At 40.1% G+C, this 22426-nt stretch overlaps 1 long non-coding RNA gene and 1 other non-coding gene across 2 annotated transcripts in view; one reads left to right on the top strand and one right to left on the bottom strand.

Moving 5' to 3' along the window:
* LOC138839708 (uncharacterized) overlaps nt 1–22426 on the top strand; it is a 90062-nt gene that overhangs the window by 18552 nt on the left and 49084 nt on the right. The gene's annotated exons all lie outside the window — the stretch shown is intronic.
* On the bottom strand, nt 17574–17684 carry LOC138840530 (U6 spliceosomal RNA). The gene has a single exon (XR_011376104.1). It is a non-coding gene; the product is annotated as a U6 spliceosomal RNA (small nuclear RNA).

Below are 22426 nucleotides of genomic sequence, written 5' to 3'. Positions count from 1 at the left end.
GGTTGGTTGGTTGGTTGGGTTTGGTAGTAGGGCTTCAAATCAGGGCGTGCTGTCTTCGAGCTCCTTTTGCTCAAGGCTAGCACTCTATCACTTTGAGCCACAGCACCACTTTCGGTTTTCTGGTGGTTGATTGGAAATAAATGTCTCACAGATTTTCCGGTCCTTATGGCTTTGAACCATGATCCTCAGATCTCAGCCTCCTGAGTAGCTAGGATTATAGGTGTGAGCTACCAGTGCCTGGCTGGAACAAGTGTTGACCTACTCTGCCTTTCTTGTCCCTTGCAGTATAAAACACTAAAATTTGGTCTCCATGGTTTCTCAGAGAACCCCAGCAGGATGGAGCTCTAGTTGCTCACTGCAGTAACTGCCTGTGAACACCCATCATTGGTTTCTTTTGTGTCCTTTTTTCACTTTTCCTCTCCCCAGCCTAGGATCAACTCCCCCAAAAAACTACTTGTCCTTAAATCTTTGCTGTAGGCTCTGATTCTGGAGACATCTAAATTAAGATAATTTCTAGTTTTGAAATCTAGTTCAACCCTTTCTCATTTTTTCTCCTGGATGACATTTTTTTTCCAGCTCTGAGACACAAACCCAGGGCTTCATACCTGCTAGGCAAATGCTGTACCACTGAGCCTCACCCCCAACTTCCTTAATATGTTCCCAAACTGGCCTGCCAGCCTACAGTCTCTTACTGCATATGGCTTCCAGCTCATCCTTTCTCCTAAACTTTTGGATATGGGGAAGCATTTTGCCCTTTGGATATTTATGACATCAGTTATGGGCCATAGAAGATTATCAGCCGAGGCAGAAGCACACCAGACACCTGTGTCTGGCCCATTGTATATCAAAGGATTTCACAGGCTATATATAGCCCCATAGGCCTGTGGTTCCCCACACCTGTGACCTAATGTATGATTCAGATGGATCATTCCCCTGTTCAAAATCATTGCTGATACCCCATATTCTAAATGGGTACAAAATTCCAAACTGCTGTGGTAATGTGTCCCATAATGTTTTCAGCCTTTGGCTCCTAACATCCTTTAAATGTCTTAGGTATTCCTTCTCAAAGCTGCCAAATATCTGTTCAGTAGAAAAGCTTAAGGAAGGATAAGAAAAGTCATCTAGACATGCTACTTTTACCTTTATCCTACTCAAGAGAAGTTCAATGTACTCCCTTGCTCTTATGAGTTTATTGGAAAGAGATTAGAAACAGCTTTGCGTCCCTAGTTCTTTCATTCCAGAGATAGAGCTCTTACCAGTTCAATTTGGACAAAATTCCCCATGTGTATGTCCTCCTGGACTTTCTTATAGAGGAACTTAACTTTAATTCCAGGAAGGAATCAAGCCATTGATTTTTCCAGTTGCTTTTCTATTGTGCTTAAGCCCAGCCAAGAGGTACTGTCATGATAAACGCTTTGCACCTGCAGAGGAGGGGGCCTGGGCTTGCTATGTGGTATTAAACAACAGGAGATGCCTCAGCTCTATCCTGGCTCTGCCCATAATAGGTCAGATGATAGCGGATAAGTCTCAGCTTCTCTGAGCCAGTTTCTTCATCTATGAAGCAAGGAGATGGTCTCTGAGATCTGTTTTAGAACTGACTTACTGGCTCACAAGTTACTACGATTTAATAGTGTGATTGCTGGAAATTGAGTACTCAGGGATATTCAGACATTCAGAGATTAAACATGTGCACTCATCCCATGGTTTTAGTCTGGTCACTCTCCAAATCCATTTAATTCTTTAGGACCCTTTAGGGACCTAAAGTGTCAAGGAGTGTTATCTATCACACTGGCTTAGTCTTTTCCTGCCCCCAAGAAATCCATTCTTCTCCCCCTCTGGTAGTACGTTCCTGATCTTCAGACTGGATGACTATAGCATGCTTAATTTTGTCCTGGCTTCCTCTTGAGAAAAATAAATATTAAATGTGAAATGAAAACCGCACATGTAATAATATTGGGATTAATGAGGTGCTGAATTGTATTCTTACTTTGCTATTGTTGGCAAGTATGGTATTCAGCTGGATTCAAAACTGTGGAACCATTTGTAAAACAGAAATGTTAACCCAAAGTTTTGTACTCTCCATGTGGCTTTTATCCTCTTAAATCAGGATTGCAGGCCCTGGGCAGGACGGGGCAGGCAATACTGGCATGGTGTAGTATGAAGGTTCTTGGAAAGGCCCTCGCCTCCACCAAAACAAAGGTAAGAAGAGGGAGAGAAAGGGAAGGGACAGAAAAGGAAAAGAAGAGAAGGAAAAGAGGAAAAAGAAGAAGAAAGAAAAGATTCTTTCCACCTATCAATCATGAGTGAGGGTTGACCGTTACTCATCATTAAAATGTAAACCCTCATTAGATTCCAAAATCACCAAAATCTCTAAGTATTAGAGCTGAAAGGGTGGGAATCAAGACTTACAGGTTGTGTTGCTCCGGTATACATTCCAGTAGTTCTATTGGGAATTCTTGGCAGCCCGATTATGAAGAAATCACACATTAGAAAAGCAAGTGACCCACTAAGGTCACATAGTTGGAAAGCCAGAGTTTATACCAAGGCTTTTTGGCTACAATGCCCAGTAATCAGTGCAGCTGCCACCAATTCATACCCTTGGAAACACAAGAATGTTTGCTAAACTCTGCCTTTTCTAACTGTCCTTTGTGGCAGGTAGGTGTGAAAGTTGGGATCCCTTTGTGAAAAAACAATTCAGACTCTGTATCAAGATCCTTTGTGAGCATGTGTATGCTATTTTAACTGTTTAGTTCCACTTTTAGGAATCTTCCTGGAAATATAACCAGAGGTGTGGATGATTGCCAGGGATAAATGCCAGAGGATGCTTATTACAGTCAGAGCAAAATGCTCTGCAAACCTCCTACAAGGGGGAGTGAAGGCTAGAGGAGATAGTCACTGAAGCAGAAAGAGCCTACATAGGCTTAAGGCCACAGCTGCAGTTGAAGTTGACACAGACATCTTAAGCAGATTGGATAGAGGTAGGAAAACGTTGATTACAGGAAGAATTAGCCCCTAGAAATGAAGGGATTTGATGTAACAAAGTGCATTCAACAACACAGTTTGAGATTCCAAGAGAAGCAGCTAATACAGCATGTGCACATGAGAGTGGGGAGACCTTCAGGTGTGAGCATAAGTCACTCCTGTACTCCTAGCTACTCAGGAGGCTGAAATCTGAAGATCATAGGTGGAAACCAACCCTGAGAAGGAAAAGTCCATGAGATATTTTTGCTCCAATAATGCAAAAGACCCCTTCCTTCCTTCCTTCCTTCCTTCCTTCCTTCCTTCCTTCCTTCCTTCCTTCCTTCCTTCCTTCCTTCCTTCCTTCCTTCCCTCCCTCCCTCCCTCCCTCCCTCCCCTTCCTTCTTTCCTTCCTTGGTCCCTCCCTCCCTTCCTTCTTTCCTTCTATATCATTCCTTCCATCATCTTACTTCCTATCTCACTATGTAGCCCTGGTGAATCTTGAACTCATAACCTTCTTGCTTCAGCCTGCCAAATGTTGGGATTACACATGTGTGTCAGCACTTCTGCATCCAAGGTTTTGATCTTATGGCACACTTTGCCCATTTCTTGTTGGTATATTTCATCTTTTAGAGCAAACCTGTTCCTTTCAACATCTCCCCTGCCCCCCAAGACAACATACCAACCAATAGTTTTGGATCTCCTCTTGGTCTGTTGCACTGATGGTCACCTTTTACACACTAATCATTTGCTCTTGACTGTTCACTTACTATTTTCTTGGGTAGGGGCTTGGGACCCACCTGATTTGATCATCTCTCTATTTCCTCTGACATGTACACAGAAATAACTAGAACCCATGAAAAATAATGCTTACAAAGAATTTTAAGTCAAATGGTTATGATCTTAAGCAAACAATGCAGAAAGTAGCATTATTTTCATGATACAATACATTGCAAATACTGAAAGGGTGCATGCTACAGCCTTAAAGTCGATAGTGAGGTTATGGGTGGTCCATGTACATTTCAAGTTTATTTAACTTTTTATCTTCCACGACCTGGAAGGCATTATTTTTGTATTTGCAATAGGAGAATATTAGAAAATATGCTCCCTTTCTCCCTATTGGGACTAACAAACAAAAAAGGCAGGCAATACACGAATTTATTAAATTTGGGTTGAAAATAGATGGAATTACCCTGGATGTTTCTAAAGCAGTTCATCTGGTTTAGCTGTGTTGGATGAGAACCAGTTGATTTCTTAATTTAGCATTAGCTTGAATTACTGGTGCTTTTATACAGCCTCGGGGGGGGGGAGAGAGAGAGAGAGACAGAGAGACAGAGAGACAGAGAGACAGAGAGACAGAGAGACAGAGAGACTCAGAGAGAGAGAGAGAGAGAAATGAGCTTCTCTATATGTGGAAAATCAAAATGGTACTGTCCTAGTATAGATGTCCAAGGGGAATAATTTTGTAGGATGTGGCAAGTTAAGTTTACAGAGAAAATGCAATTCTGCCTTCACATATTCTCAAAAATAGCGTATTGAGACTAGGCTGCCTTCTCCTCCAATTGTAAAAGAACATTCAGTTCTCATTTATTATAAGTTAACCTTGAGTCCAACATTGATCAGTAAACCAAATGTACTCATGAGGACTTTCATTAGAGTTTCATACAAACAAACACACATATTCATATTTTAAATCTAGAATTTATCTGTTGAATCTAACCAATTTCTCTTTTTCACTAAGATGGAATAATTTATTTGTAGCACCTTGTGTGTGTGTGTGTGTGTGTGTGTGTGTGTGTGTGTGTGTGTGTGTGTGTGTGTGTGTGTGTGTGTGTGTGTGTTGGTCCTGGTAGGTGCTGTCCACGGATTTTCCTGCCTGGGCTGGCTTTGAACCTTGATCCTCAGGTCTCAGCCTATTGATTAACTAGGATTACAGACATAAGCCTCCAGCGCCAGGCATTGCAACATGTTTTCTGCGCCCACTTTCTTTTTAGTCTGCGGACCATCAACATTCATGCATTGTTTTGTATTGCTGCTTTGCACAGTTGAAGTGATACATATCTTTTTCTGTTGACTATTGTGTGTTTTTAAAAACTATATCCACTTCCTCCTCTCTGCCTAAACATTCAGATTTGCTGTACACCATAGGTACTTGTTGAAAATAGAAGAACCTAAGGATTTCAGAAACTCTACTCAAAATCTCCCAAATATCCACTGAAAATACATACAAATGTATATTCTTACTTAAATGTATATATTTACTTAAAGAATTTACAGTTTGATTTTTAATAACATTCTAGGAATAACTGCTTTTTTAAAAAATGCTTTAATTATCTTTATGTAGTTATACAAAGGAGTTACCATTCAACAAACCAACAAATCCATCTTGATGGATGCCATCCTTTTCATTATTCTTCCTAGTCCCTCACAATTCTATCACTCCTCTCTATTTTCTTTTCTTTTTGGGGGGGGGGGTCCAGTCGTGGGGCCTGGGCGCTGTCACTCAGCTCTTCAGCTCAAGGCTAGCACTCTACCACTTGAGCCACAGCACCACTTCCGGCTTTTTTCTTTTTGCTTATGTGGTGCTGAGGAATCGAACCCAGGGCCTCAGGCATGCAAGGCAAGCGCTCTACCACTGAGCCACCTTCCCAGCCCTCCTCTCTATTTTCTTAAATTTTTAAGGCTGTACATTAAATTTTACAACTGTATTCTCCTCTCTTCCTTCCTCTCCTCATTTATCTACTTCCCCCCCCCCCCCCCCCCCGGTCCTATCCCCTACCTTTCAAGTACTTGTTTCCTGGCACCCATGTCCATTACACTAGTTCTTATGCTAATCATGAATGTTTTACATTCCGTAATGAAAAGTAGAGTTGAGCTAAAAATAAAATATGATCACGTATGGCGTGTAAAAGACTGTCTAAAACAACATTACACTCAAAATTAAAAAGCTGAATAAAGACATATTCATCAAAGGCAGGTAAAAGAAAGCATTAGTGACTATATTCGTGAAGCAAGTTGAAACAATAGCATTAATAAAAATAAATATTTATCTAACACTGGGGAGAATTTCACAAGCTTCAAACAATGAAAACATTCTTAAAGATCTTTTCATAAGGAGAGTTTGATAGACTTAATGCCAAATTTTATGACATTTGAATAGCTAAAAACCACATAATCAGATGGAAAAGATAAGCAAGCTGAGGAAAACCTTTCAATGAATGTAACACAGGATCGATACTTTTTTTTTTGGGGGGGGGTCCGGTCATGGGGCCTGAACTCTGGGCCTGGGCGCTGTCCCTCAGCTCTTCAGCTCAAGGCTAATACTCTACCACTTGAGCCACAGCACCACTTCTGGCTTTTTTCTTTTTGCTTATGTGGTGCTGAGGAATTGAACCCAGGGCCTCATGCATGCAAGGCAAGCACTCTACCACTGAGCCACCTTCCCAGCCCAGGATCGATACTTTTAATATAAAACATATTTATGTAAATCTCCAAGAACAAATACTAATGCAAAGATAGACAATTCAGAAATTAAGAAATAATGTATATCAAAGAAATAGACTGGCCATGAGGTAACTTTCCTCTCTCAAACCATTTTCAAAATCCTGGTAAGTGGAATGGGGGGCTGGTGATAATCAAAATAGATTACATGCATGTATGAAAGTCACAGTGAAATCTGTTATTTTGTATAATTTATCTATGCTAATAAAAAAGCATAATTGCATAGCAGTGGGGGAATTACAAATTGACATAATCTTATTGAAGATGGTTCTGGCACTAGCTTTCCAAAGCTTTTAAAAGTGTTTATTCATTTTTAAAACAATAATTCTACTTCTGGGAATCAAGCCTACAGATAGAATCAGAACTGTCAGATGAAGATTTATGTACAAAGATGTTTAGGATAATGCTATTTAAGACAGAAAATTTTGAAAGAGCTGGAATATTAAATGACAGTGGAAATTCTTAGCAAATTATGGGATAGCCATAAGACTGAATATTATGAACCATTAAAATAGAGACGTGATGTATGCAATAATATTGCTTGTTAAAAAAGTAGACTGGGCACCAGTGGCTCACGCCTGTATCCTATTCAGGAGGCTGAGATCTGAGGATTATGGTTCTAAGCCAGCCCAGGCAAGAAAGTCTATGAGACTCTTACCTCCAATTAACCACCAGAAAACTGAAAGTGGCACTGTGGCTCAAAGTAGTTGAGTGTTAGTGTTGAGCTACAAAGCTCAGGGAAAATGTCCAAGCCTTGAGTTGAAGGTCTAGTACCAACAAAAAAAAGAATATAATACATACACATATATAATGCCATATTCTATGAACTGGATACTAAACTGCACATGCAATATCATCTGAGTTGAATTAATAATGTTTGCCTTTGAGTAGTAGAATTATCAGGGTTCATTTCGCTGCCTCTGAATATTTTCTTCTATAGTATGTCCCCATGTTTCTTCATGAGCACATTACTTTCTTAATCAGAGAAAATCTGAGGAGAAACAAACCACTCTCAGTTATCTTTAAACTTTTAGCTATACTGTCTTTAATCCGGATATTTGGCAAAAGAAACTACTTCTGGCAGTCTCAAGCAAGGGTAAGTTTGTTGCAAGGATTTGGAAGACTATGGGAAATTTTGGGAGAACCTAGTAAGTAAGCCCTGTGGTATTCCCATAAAAGACCTCTAATCCATCTTATATATTATATTGATCTACCTTATACATTATACTGATCCATCATATATACGTATATATATTATATATCACATATCACTCAGGCTTCAATGGCTAAAACAAAGGTGTGTGTCTTATGGTCACATGTAAGTTACCTGTCTGCATCAGGGTGGTTCATTAATATCACTCAAAGGGAGAGGCAGTACCCCCCTCCAAGAGGAGACATAGTGGGAGCAAGGTGAGACCCAAAACTGTTACAGTTCTATTTGGTATTAAAAAGGGGGATTTAGGTCCAATTGGACTAAAACACAGTAAACGCCTCTTCTGCTTCTTCTATCAGTAACTTTGCCTCCTATCCTTCATTCATCTCTTATTCATTTCTTTCTTATTTTCTTCCTCATCCTTACCACCACCACCAGCAGCAGCAGCAGCAACTCACTCTCTCTTTCTCTCTGTCTTTTATTCTGCATCATTTCTCTTTCCCTCCCTCTTGTTCTTTCTTTTTAGGGAATGGGCTTGCTGTGTAGTTTAGGCTGGCCTGGAACTCACTATGTACCCCAGACTGGCTATGAACTCTTTTTTTTTTTTTGGCCAGTCCTGGAGCTTGAACTCAGGGGCCCAAGCACTGTCCTTGAGCCTCTCTGTGCTCAAGGCTAGCACTCTACCACTTGAGCCACAGTGCCATTTCTGCCTTTTTCTGTTTATGTGGTACTAGGAATTGAACCCAAGACTTCATGCATGCTAGGTAAGTACTCTCCAGCTAAGCCATGTTCCCAGCCCCTGCCTTTGAACTCTTGATTCTCCTGCCTCCACTGCCCCACTTCCTATTTATTTCCTCTTTCCCTAAAATTAGGCTCTCTTTGCTCTATTCTGTTTCAACTTTCTCACTTAGGACATCAATGACACTAACAGATCCAGTGCATGTTTCTCAGGCCTTAGCTTTTTTTTTTTTTAATTGTGAAAATACTGTACACAGGGGTGACAATTACATGGGCAAGATAATGAGTACATTTCTTATCAAGCATTGTAGCCTCCTCCTTTGTTTCCCCTTCCCATCCTCCCCCCGCCCCCAATCATTCCCCCCCCCCCCCCGCACTAAAGTTGTTCGACATAACGACTTGTATATCTCATTGTTGCAATGGATCCACCTGTACCCTACTTAAACGATTTGTTTTTCCCCTTCCCCTCCACAAATTATACCGACATCAAATACAGTGAAAGCAGGGGTTATACTGTGGGGGAGGGACATACAAAGCAACAAAGAAATCATCTTATAAATGTGTTAGAAACTATCGCATGAAAGAAAAAAAACATTTGAATATATATCTTAGGGTTCATTTCCCTAACATCACCTTATCTGACCTTTTCTGCTTGACTCATACATATACTAGATATTACAAATAAGGGAAACTATGGGACCTATGTTTCTTTGGGCCTGGCTTACTTCACTTAATATAATTTTTTCCAAGCCTTTCCATTTCCTAACAAATGGGGAAATGTCATTCTTTCTGATGGAGGCATAGAATTCCATTGTGTATATATACCACATTTTCTTGATCCATTCATCTGCTGAGGGGCATCTGGGTTGGTTCAATATCTTAGCTATAGTAAATAATGCTACAATAAACATAGTCATGCTGGTAGCTTTAGTGTGGTCTTGTTTGTGAACATTTGGGTAAATGCCCAAAAGTGGGATTGCTACAGTTCTCCTAAAAGTACAACCTGAGATGAAAAATTGTTAGAAATTTATTGCAAAGATGATCCTAACAAACAGTGGTACAAGACTGGAAGAGTGAGAAGAAAAAGGGAGGAAACCATCACATTGCATTATCAAGCAAGTTATCACTGCAAGTATGTGGAGCTTACTAGTGCTGGAGAACTCTGGGAAATGGTATAGAATGTGCATCTCAGAGCTATGTCACTCCAGGGCCCAGGGCACTGGATTTGTTATCTTCCAGTTTTAATCAACCATTGATTGAAGACTTCCTGGGTTTGGGGGGATTTCCTGGCACTTCTGGCTTGTCCATTCCATCAACAGAACAGGCCCTGGAAGTTAGAGAAAGTCCAGAATTAAAGCAATCTGTTTTTGGAGTTGAAAGTCTGGCCAGATGTTCTAGTAAGGGCCGAGGAAGTACAGATGGGATACCAATAGTATCCCCATAGTATTTGCTTTACCAGACATTTCTCTTTACCTATGTTTCGGATGGCTCTTCTTGAAACCCCTTGGATGCTGAACCCATCTTATTTATCTTTGCCTTCTTTCCTTGCCAATCTTCTTCATCAGCTGTTTCTTTGTTCTCATATTTAGATGTTGGTGATCAGCCAACTGTAGTTTTCTTATTCCACGTACTTTCCTTGGCAATTTCCTTCACATCTTTGCCACCAAAATCCATCTATAGAGTGACAAACAGCCTAATGAATATCTCTATTTGGCTCTCTCATCACACCTTAACACCACAGATTTAAAACCTATCTCCAAATGCTATCCTCTTTCCTAATTTCTCTATGCCTGAATGCTTTCTCTCAAGATGGCAGTCCCATCTATTAAGGCTTGCAAACTAAGGACTGGAAATTATCCAGTTGGTAACAAAGTTATAATAATCCTAATTTCCTCTTCTATTTTTATGCATCATGGCCAATAAAGGCAAGATCTAGAAGGAACCCTTAACTTTGTCCCTAACCTTAATTTTGATACTTTAGGCTCATTCCACTTCCTTGATTTCCTTCTTGCCCCTTTGGCTTGGAAAGGCTTCTATGATTCACTTCCAAGTGTTTGTATCAGATTTCAAATTGGACTTATTCTCGGCAGCTCCCCACGTTGGGCAGGATTCCAAATTAGGATCCAGTTCTGCTGTGAATTATAGAAATCCAAAATCACTGGGGCCCAAATAAGACAGAAATATATTTATGCCTTATGTTTAAAATAGCCAAAGTAAGTTACTAGGGGGCCAGAGTACTCCAGAATGACTCAGTTTCTGCTTTTGAGAGAACCCAAACTAGAATAATGGGGTGAAAATTCTCTGGGGAGCACTTGATGAACAATAAAAATTCCTTGGAACGTAATTCTTTAACCACGCAGTGAAATTTTAGGCATACATAAACCTGAGGGGGGAGGAGAGATTTTCAAGACATTACTTGTCCTTTGCATTACATCTCTTCCTCTGTGAAACTATTTCATGATCCTGCTATGAAGCAGCCCCAAAAGAGTTGGGTTGTGAGAGGTACCAGCAAATGTGTTTTTTTTTCTCTCTTTATGTGGTACTGAGGAACCGAACCCAGGGCCTCATGCATGTGAGGCAAGTGCTCTACCACTGAGCCACCTTCCCAGCCCATCAGGAAATGTTTTGCTGGAGGGCATTTTCTTTGTGGGTTTCGTTGGGACAGCGCTTCCACAATTTCTGCCATCACTACAATTTCCAAAAGGAGGCTCCCAACTTCTCAGAGTCTGTCTTTCTCTCTCTTCCTTAGCCCTACTCACTCTGGAGCTCAGTAACCAGCATATAATATAAGCTTTCCTAGGTCATTTTGCTTCAATAAGGATGAGAGAATATTTTTTTTATACACTCACAATGCTTATCTTCACAATTACCAAAATTAATAACTATTCAATCATCTATTATAGGCAATTGGCAAAACAGAGGAGTAATTTTTGAGTGGGGGATGCTCTTTCCTACACCAGAGCAGACAGACTTGTGGGAATAAATAATGAAGGAGGAATTGTAGGCCTCGGAACTCCAGTTGACTCAGACTAAGGTGGAGGCTTACTAAGCTGAAAAGGCAAATTATCTTCTATACTTCATTAGTGTAGTAAAAAGGAAATGTCTGAATTCCAGGTTCATCCTATACTAATCATAAGGTTTAACATGCCTTAGAGGGCTATTTATACCTACCTCAAAGGGCTCATATTTGTCTCCCTGAGAAACAATGTGAATAAAAGACTCATTGTACATTCTAAAGGGGAACATTAATGTTCATTTGTTATTCTTCATATCAAAGACTTTGGAAAACCAATGATGAGGATTTGTGTACATGAGCCAGGAATTGTCCATTAACCTTCTAAATGATCTGGTCACAGTCTACTGAATTTAGAAGACCTGCAAAGGATGAAACAGTTTTTCCTGCTCCACTAGACCTAAGGAAAACTGGCTTGGGACAGAGAGGGATAAGTTGGGGAAATATAAAAATTACCATAATTCCCACCAGCTTCTTTAGATCTTTAGCTATAAGCTGCTTTCGTCAAACTTCTCCTTGCTTGAAAGTGAGTGCTCTCTAGTTATAGCTCCCGTTTTTCACATTTCACTATAGCCTAAGCACTATTCTTGGTACTTGAAAGAGCTTACCGCATTCAATTCCAAGAATCCTATGGAGTAAACATGATGGTCATCTGACTATTATTCTCACTTTCATAAATGAGGAAAGTGAAATGCAGAGAATTTAAGGCAGAGCCAGTAACTGGAAGAGTTAGTGCTTAAGTCTGGGACATGTAGCTCTGGCCTGCACTCATGATTACTATGTTCTACCACCCTGAGATTGAAATACTGTGATTTTTAAACATTATGGTATTGTCTGTTACCTCACCTCCATAATTTAGCTCTCTTCCAACCTTTGTCCCACTGTCCTTCTCACGTCTATATGCTTGTCTCTCTTTCCAAATGATGCTAAGAGACATCAAAAGCAAAGTCTGTAGTATCCCCACAGTGTTTAGCCAAAGTTTATTAGCTGTATCTCAATGTCACAAGCCTAACACTTGGGCAAGACCAATGAGGCATTGACCACCAGTGCCAAAATGAAAAAGCTAACAAAACAAAACAAAACACAAAAACACCTCACTTGGCAATATGGATATCTTACAGCACTATATATATATTTTTTCCAAAATCAAAATAAAGATCAGTAACCATTCCAATCTGAGGCATATAAGAATCTGAGGGAAAAAAAGAGAAAAATCATCCATAATGCTCCCTTTTTAAGGTTAAAATGTCTGTTTTGATCATTGCAGAGTTTGTACACTCATTTTGATTTGTTTAAACAAATATCACATGAAAGTGTCCTTTTGTTATTCATGACAGAGTTTTGTGGTACTTCTTTCAATCTTACTCCAAAATGAGTGTCTCATTTGCCTTCCTCTAGTCCAGGCCCTGTGGATAATTGAATAAATGAGTTCATGCACCAATGTTGATAGTTTACAGATGGGAAAATGGAGACAAAGGTGCAGAAAAAAGAAAGCTTTTCTCAAGGCCACACAATGCATTGGGCTAATTTTAGGGCCATTGGAACATAGGCTTCATAATTTCTCATTCCTCAGACTCAGTGTTTTAAAAATGGGATATGGGGCTGGGAAGGTGGCTTAGTGGTAGAGTGCTTGCCTTGCATGCAAGAGGCCCTGGGTTTGATTCCTCAGCACCACATAAGCAGAAAAAGCCAGAAGTGGCGCTGTGGCTCAAGTGGTAGAGCATTTGCCTTGAGCTGAAGAGCTGAGGGACAGCGCCCAGGCCCAGAATTCAAGCCCCACAACCAACAAAAAAAATGCAGGGGGGGATATGTGCTGTAGCTAAGAATAACAAATGGCAAAAATAAATGAAACAGGTGGGCCCAAAATGTAGCCAGTAGTTTTAGAAGGTATTCTAATTTTAGCATTATCAGATTCTTCTTTATGATAGTTCACAAATGTGAGTTGACTGCTGCCATTTTAAAAGAATTTATAGTAATTAACTTATTCAACAAACATTAGTTCTTGGAATTATTTTTTTTTCATTTTTTAAGTTTTTTTGGTCTTGTTTTGTTTTGTTTTCTGTGGGGCTTGAACTCAGGGCCTGGGTGCAGTCCCTGAGCTTTATTGCTCAAGTTTAGTGCTCTACCACTTTGAGCCACAATGCCACCTCTTTTTTTTTCATTTTTATTTTTTAATAGAACTGTTAATGGACCACTTCAAGACACCAGTTATGAACTATGTGAAATTAGCTACTAGATAAATCAATATTAAATGAAATGACCATGTGTTTCACTAAAAACAGAGAGGATAGTTGCTATTCTTTTCTTTTCTATTTTTTCTTTTTTTTGGGGGGGGGTGTCTGGTAGTGGGGTATGAACTCTGGGCCTGGGCACTGTCCCTCAGCTCTTCAGCTCAAGGCTAGCACTCTACCACTTGAGCCACAGCACCACTTTTAGCTTTTTTCTGCTTTTGTGGTGCTGAGGAATCGAACCCAGGGCCTCATGCATGCAAGGCAAGCACTCTACCACTGAGCCAACTTCTCAGTCCCAGTTTCTATTCTTAATGAATAATAGAAAAGACAAATAAAGCAACACACACTAAATCAACAAACTTCAAAGTTGTAAGAGACACAGTTGCTAGGAACTTCCTTGCTTGCATGAGTCATCTGAAACTGGTTCTCTGTTATGTTAGGCAGGTTGGTAATGAGACTACTACCATTTACCAACACTATGAAAAGACCCTAAAGAGCATGTCCTTCCTGCTAACAAAGACTCATTCATTAAACTTTCACTTGAACATCAACATGTTTCAACAGTATGATCTAAATGCTGTGCCCCCCAAATTCTGATGTTGAAATCCCAACTCCCAAGGTGATGGTATTAGGAATGGGATTTTAGAGCAGTAATTAGGTCATGGCTACTGAACACAATTCCTTATGATCACGATTATGACCTTATAAAAGAGACCACAGGGAGATTTCACCTTTTCCCCCATATTATGGCACAGAGAAAGGAGTTGACATATATAAACCAAGGAGTTGCCCTCAGTAGACACCTTGATCTTTGATTTGCCAGCGTTTGGAACTGAAAGATAAGTTTTTCTCGTTTATAAACTGCCCAGTCTATGATACTTTGCAATAGTAGCCTGAAAAGAATAAGACAACCAGTATGTATGCTGTATGCTAGATAGATAGAAATGCAAAGTTTGGACTCCATACTCAAGTGCGCTGGGGTAGGAGATGGTGAATATGAAAGAATTCTAATCCTCAGATCTAGCAGGAAGGATCAGAGCAGGTTTCTCAGAGAGGAAAGGAGCTGGCCAGTTTGTTTCATTGCTTGAATGGGCCCAGTAGACAGCTCTTCCTACCTGAGAGCTGATTCACTCATGAACTAAGACCAGGAAGTTGGCAATTGGAGACCAAAATATTATCTCTATCATGATACAGTTGATATTGGATACCATGACATATGCCTACCAACAAAGGCTTCTCAAAATTAAACTGACCCACCTACTCAGCATGCTTAGACCAGGGCAGGCTTTCCCCATTCAGGAACAGTGCCTGTTTCTCCCACTCCTCTGGAGGAGTGGGAGAAAATGGCGACTCCCTGAGGACAGCTTGCATCCAAACATGATAGACAGGAATATGTGTGTTCGTGTTGTCTGTAAGGTGTGAATGGCATGGTATACATGTGTATGTGTATATCAGTGAATTTTAACTTCTTGTGATGGTAAGTCAGTGTTTGAAATACTCAGTAGTCCCATTCCAGAAATATTTAATTTCAGCACTTTAAATACTGGTATCTAAATCTATAACCAAGAAAATTGTTCATAAGTATGTTCAAAGAAGTAATTATTTATTGGAAAATGACTAGTGTTAGAGAGAGGGGGGAAAGAGGGAGGGAGACAGAGAGATCTGCAGATTGGTTCCCAGACCTTCCACAGATACCAAAATCTGTATATATTCAATGCCTTAGGTAAAATGTTAGTGTTTGCATAGAACATAGGTATATCCTCACATGCATCTACCTTTATATCATATTAGTTATAATATCTATATAATGTAAGTGATGCAGAAATAAATATATTCTATGATAATGATGACAATGGAAAAGGCCAGTACAGTACAAAGTTATTAAATCTAAAATTGACCAAATCTATAATTTAGAGGTCTAAGTATGCAGATTAGAAAGACTTTACTGACCCAATCACCTCTGCAAAAAATGAAATACAAGGATCTGGCAAGCCGAGAAGTTTAATATCTTTGGAGTAATGTCCTCGATCTAAGTTCTTTTTGATCATGTCATGGAAGACTCTTTCAGTGATTTGACTGTAGAGTAGAATTGACTGGTCCTGTTAGTTTTACTGCATCAATGCTGGAGTAAACTTTTCTTGCAAAGAGCTTATTGAAATGTACTAGGACAGAGAATGGAACTCCCACAAGTTTACAATAACATATTGCATAGCTGTGTTTAATCCTACTCGCTCATGCACATACACATGCACACGCACACACACACACATACACACACACATATTTGGTATGATGTGATCTAAGACTGACTTTTATTATAGCAGACCACTTTGTAGCTAAGTTTTGGTGTGGTGATGTATACTTTGCCCAAGTTTTCCTTGCTAAAGCTTACCAAAATGAACTAAAATTGTTTGATCACTGAGGATGGCCACATTGACTTGGGTCAGAAACTCATCAATCAAAGAAGTTATTCTTCCTTGACCACAGGAGTAGAGAGGGTAAGAGTGCTACACTGATACATGTCCCTTCACATGGAAAGGAAAATCAGTAGTAGGCTATAAGAGTTCTTTCGTTTAACTAGGGATACAGGTGGACCCATTGCAACAATGAGATGTACAAGTCGTTATGTCGAAAAATGAACTTTACAACTTTGGTGGGGGGGGGAGAGGATCGGGAGGGGGGAGGTGGGGGTAGTATGGGAAGGGATGGGAAGGGGAAACAAAGAGGAGCCAACAATGCTTGATAAGAAATGTACTCGTTATCTTGCCCATGTAATTGTAACCCCTCTGTACGGTATTCTCACAATAAAATAAAATAAAGAGTTCCTCACAAACAGTGGTCAAACCGATCTACCAGGCAATAGGAACAGCATATATTAAACAACAGAAGCTTGATGAGTTATAAGCTGGAAATTATACATCATTGGATATTCCTAGAGTATGAAAGGCACCAAAGAAAATGGAGGTGGGAATGAAGGCAGATATTTAGGCAGGGATCCATCACAGATTTATACAAATTGTTTAAGAACCCATGAGTAAACATGGAAACAGGATGGAGTTTGCATACTTAAAATCTCACTTTGTTGATAGTGTAGAGGGAGGCTGGGAGAGGGAAGGCAATGAGACTAGAGGCAGGAGTTTCAAGAAAGGAAGAAAATGCCAGGCACCAGTGGCTCACCCCTATAATCCTAGCTACTCAGGAGGTTGAGATCTGAGGATTGCAGTTCAAAGCCAGCCCGGGCAGGAAAGTCCATGAGACTCATCTCCAATTAACCACCAGAAAACCAAAAGTGGCACTGTGGCTCAAGTTGTAGAGCACTTGCCTTGAACTGAAGAGCTGAAGGACAGTGCCCAGGCCCAGAGTTCAAGCCCCACAACCGACCAAAAAGAAAAAGAAAAAGAACAAGGGAAGAAAATGACAAACACATATAATGAAATCGTCTGCACTAAAATACTAGAAAGGAGACACTAGCAGGAGGAAAGAAAGAAATGGAAAAAAAAATCTAAATGACTAAATGGCAATACAGAGTAGAGGAGAGAGGCTTATAGGGGGACTATCTACATTTTCAAAGTATATAACTGGGCACATGTTTTAGGGAAATATTGTCTACAGATATTTATTAAGCCACTAACATATAAACAAAAATTTTATAATACTAACTATAAGTGGTTGATTGTGTTTCCAAAGATGACTACAATAAACACAAATCTCCAAGTATAAAAATCCTTCTCTCTGTGCTGTGTATTTGGGGTCTAGAAACCAAGAGAACCTTGATATCTTTTTATGTCCAGTAGATGATTAACCCCTGCTTTGGCAGTGCTTGGCATATGGTAGTTTCTCAATAAATAACTGCTGAATAAATGAGGGAATAAATCTGAAAGAGGTATATACCCCTGTGTGTTTAGTTATCCATTCTCATGCACCAAATTAACCCCAAAATTTAGCATCCCCAAGCAATGGACATTTTTCTCATGTTGATATAAAAATATTGACTTTCACAAATTTGCGTGTCATACTTAGGCAGGAGCCATGCAAATCATCTCTACATTGTTCTATATTGTTTGAGTATATGTGCTGCTGAAATGAACACAACAGACATCTCACAGTTTCTGTGTAGAAAATTCAAGAACAGGGGCCTGGGAAAGTGGCTCAGTGGTAGAGCACTTGCCTTGCATGCATGAGGCCCTGGGTTCGATTCCTCAGCACCACATAAGCAGAAAAAGCTGGAAGTGGTGCTGTGGCTTAAGTGGCTAGCCTTGAGCTGAAGAGCTGAGGGACAGTGCCCAGGCCCAGAGTTCAGGCCCCACAACTGATAAAGAAAGAAAAGGAAGAAAGGAGGGAAGGAAGGAAGGAAGGAAGGAAGGAAGGGAGGGAGGGAGGGAGGGAGGGAGGGAGGGAGGGAGGGAGGGAGGGAGGGAGGGAGGGAGGGAGGGAGGGAAAGAAAAGAAAAGAAAGAAAGAAAGAAAGAAAGAAAGAAAGAAAGAAAGAAAGAAAGAAAGAAAGAGAAAGAAAGAAAGAAAGGAAAAAGGAAAAGGAAAAGAAAGAAAGAGAATTCGAGAACAGCTTGGCTGGATGGTTCTACCTCAGAGCATCTTCCAAGACTGTAATCCAGCTATCAGCTGGGGCTAAAGCTCTCTGGGACTTGATGAGCCTATATCATCCCCTCCCAAGCCTACTCAAATGTTGTTTGGAGGCATCAGTTATTTGTCATGAAGCATCTCTCTATGGGGCTGCTCATAAATGGAGATGGCTGGACCAAGAGTAGATGCTGCTGCTGCTGCTGCTGACAACGATGGTGATGGTGATGATGTGTGTGAGAGCCAGACAGACAAAGGTTCCACACAACCTTTTATGATGAAGTTTCAAGACACAAACTATCGTTTGTGCCGTATTCTATACATTAGCAGCAAGTTACTCCTAAATCCAGCCATGTCTCCAGAGGAAAGTATTACCCAATCCAATGTTAGGAGGAAGGGACTATCAGGGGCCATGATGGGAGCTACCTGCTTCATCTTGTGATTTAGGTGACTGTGCAAATAGCAGCCTGAAAATATTCAGGTAAATGTTCTCTGTGCTGTGAATATGCTCGTAAATGATTGATTGACCCTTCTCTCATAGTTTTTCACACATAATATAAATGCAAATGCAAAAGGCACTGCTGAGCATAAATAGACACCAATAACAACCACCTTAGCATCTCAGAGAACAGATTCAGACAGATTGTCCTATGGCACTCTTTATGTGTTTTGAAGCACACGATTATCCTTTGACTAGAATGAAATTTGGTTTGTTTTTCTCAACTCCATTTTCACCAACCCAGCAAAACAAGACACCAGGTGGAACCTAAGGAGATAAAGAAGCAATGGACTCTGCTGGTCCACTTTATTTGCAGTCTTTTTTTTAATGCATTTTTTATTGTAAACATACTGTACAGAGGGGTTTCAGTTACATGAGCAAGGTAATGAGTACATTTCCTATCAAGCATTGTTGCCTCCTCCTTTGTTTTTCCCCTACCTTCCCTTCCCTCCCATCTCTATAACTACACTCTCCCCTCCCCTTTCCCCCCCTCCCTAAATTGTAAAGTTCATTTTTTAACATAGTATCTTGTACATCTCATTGTTACAATGGGTCAACCTGTATCCTTATTTAAACATTTTGTTTTTTACCTTCCCATCCCCAAGCTAGAGAAGTATATATACAAGATGCAGGGCACGGGGCTGGGAAGGTGGCTCAGTGGTAGAGCACTTGCCTTGCATGCTCGAGGCCCTGGGTTCGATTCCTCAGCACCACATAAGCAAAAAGAAAAACAAAAAAAAACAAAAAACAAGATGCAGGGCACCGACATCAAATACAGTGAAAACAGAGGTTATACCATGGGGGAGGAACATACAAAGCAACAACAAAATCACATGGTACATTATAAATATGTTAGGAACAATAGCAAGAAAGAAAAAATCACTTGTGTCCCTATCTTGGGGTTCATTTCGCTTAACATCATCTTATCAGGTCATATGTACATACCTTTTGACCTTTTCTGCTTGTCCCAGACATATACTAGTTATTGCAAATAAGGGAAACTATAGGACCTATGTTTCTTTGGGCCTGGCTTACTTCACTTAGTATAATTTTTTCCAAGCCTTTCCATTTCCCAACAAATGGGGTGATGTCATTCTTTCTGATGGAGGCATATATATACATTTTCTTGATCCATTCATCTACTGAGGGGCATCTGGGTTGGTTCCATATCTTAGCTATGGTGAATAATGCAGCAATAAACATAGATGTGCTGGTAGCTTTAGTATGGTTTTGTTTGTGATCATTTGGGTAAATGCCCAAAAGTGGGATTGCTGGGTCATAGGGGAGCTTTTTGTGGAGTCTTCGAGGAACCTCCATACTACTTTCCAAAGTGGTTGAACAAGTTTACACTCCCACCAACAGTGCAGTAGGGTTCCCTTCTGTCCACATCCCCTCCAGCATCTGTTGTTATTAGAGTTCTTGACTATAGCCATTCTAACTGGGGTGAGGTGGAATCTCAATGTTGTTTTGATTTGCATTTCTTTTATGGCTAGAGAGGTTGAGCATTTCTTCATATGTCTATTGGCCATTCTTATTTCCTCTTCAGAGAAGTTTCTCTCCAATTTTGTTCCCAGATGATTAGTGGTAAGTCAAGAAAAAGGATCAGAGTTTTCCAGGATTTTTGTTTTCTGGAAGGGAGAAAAATATATAAAGACAGCTTTCTTGTTTTAAAATACACATGTATTTTTTTCTTTCATGTTACAGAAGAAAAGCATATGCTTTGCTTGCTAATGAATTTATGAAATCACGATTTGGCCTGAGTTTGTAGAGCTAACACTGTTCTGCTGTCGGTATTTTCTAGCTAGTAAGCTGATATGGTCATTTGATGAGTTAGAGATATGTGTCTATTTTTAGTCCTTTATTTCTGCAGCCTCAGCCAGTGCCTGTACAACTTCATTCTGTGATATGATTCTCTTCTACAAATTCCAGATTAAAAGCCTCAGGATAAGCAATTAGAGAATGCAAAAGGAAAATGGAGAAAGCAACTTTTCCTTTTACTGCATATTTAAAATCAAACTATCCCCAGAGAGATATACTAGGTGTCCATTTAGGATCAATTACAAAGACAACACATAGGAAACTTCCTGAGATTATGTTGTGTGTGCAGACATTTTTACACAGCCTTCCTTCCTCCCCAGTTTTTGCAGCGGCTGCCAAACCTGGCCCAGATGTTTTGCATCAGTCTTCCCTGATGGCATCACTGCCTTGGCTGGCTGAAGTTCTGTCTTTGCTCTTGCTGATTTTTTTCCCCTAAACTACGTACCTATGAGACCAAATGCATCTTAGTCATTAGCATTTAACCACTGTGGCAAGATGTGTGTGTGGCTGGTAACCTTAGCCATAAAAATACTTTAAAAGCATTTTTGTGTAATAATTTGATTAATGTTTGTCCTTTGAAGTCTGCCTCTTATTGACCTTTTGGATATTACTTAAACTCAGATGTGCTTTTATCCTCAAACATTGGGCCACACAGCTAGGAGGACCTTTTTTTTTTTTTTTTTAACTTTGAGGCTAGATTAGGGGATAGAAGTGAGTTTATGCACAGCAATAAGATTCTTTTCTCAGGCAACATTTTCTCCTTTTCTTAACTGGCTCCCTTTTCTGTTGAATGTTTAAATTACAGTTCACATTAGCCCAGATTAATGCTTCTAAAAACACATGTGTGTAGGCATCCCTAGAATATTCTATTAAATGCATGTTCTGGTTTTTTTTAAATGGGGGGTATTGAGACAGGGACTTGCTCTGTGTCTTAGTCTGACCAGAAACTCCAGATCCTTCTGTCTCAGACTCAGAATGCTGGGATTATAGGCTTGAGGCCCCACACCCAACTCAGATTCTCCATTTTTAATGACTTTCCAGATTATGCTGTTTGTGTTGCAAGATCCTAGAACTCATTCAGATGACTTATGGTTAGAGAAACTTAGTTATTCCTTTTGGGTAAGCAGTTGTAGGGTCGAGAAACAATTGCTTCCTACCTTAAGGGTTTTTTATGGCAAGGTCTCAATTCTCTATCTAACTAGAATAAAGAAAACAGTGTCTGAGCCGCTTTAGATCGATGAACACGTTCCATGCTTCTAATGACTTGTAGTAAGTAGTGGAAATAGGGTAGGCATTTTTAGCAACTGTCTTTTCTCTTTAAAATGTCAGCACATTAGCTGTGGTTTGTTTACTTCATTCCGAGTGACCTTCACTGTTGCTCAGAAAACACTCTACAAGCTACTGTAAGACAATTAATCAGATTGAATTAGTGATTGGTTTTTCAAAGCCTTTTTAATCCCAGTGCATTCTTCAAGGACTTTCAGTGTCATTTCATCACCCTTTCCTCAGTCTCTGAATGTCTTCCAATGGGCCCCCTGTCCTGCAGAGCTCCAGGAAGCTCCTACAACTCACGGACAAATACCAATCATTAAAAGAAGTAAGATGGAGGTGCTGCACTCCTCAAGGATGTTCCTTCCAGCTCAAGAAGACAGATTGCAAGGGAAGCATCAGCTGTCAGAGAAGTAGCCCAGATGAGAGGAAATTTCCCTCTTCTAGTTACCAGACAGCAGATGTGGAAGGGACCTCAGGTCCTTTGCCAACTCACAGTCAAGTGATTGACAAGTCAGATGATTACTGGTTGCAGGCAGATGAAGAGGAAGGGGGAGGGGCTGTTCTCGGAGCAGACCTAACAGTTCTCTATTTATCCTAGGCACGCAAACCTGGAGTTCTTGGGTCTTTATGAAAATAGATATACTGGTATAAAAATCTTTCCTCAAT

This window comes from Dipodomys merriami, unplaced genomic scaffold (assembly GCF_024711535.1).
Source record: "Dipodomys merriami isolate MVZ:Mamm:240054 unplaced genomic scaffold, mDipMer1.0.p SCAF_3, whole genome shotgun sequence".
NCBI classification, from domain to species: Eukaryota; Metazoa; Chordata; class Mammalia; order Rodentia; family Heteromyidae; genus Dipodomys; species Dipodomys merriami.
This window is presented reverse-complemented; position numbering and strand designations above follow the sequence as displayed.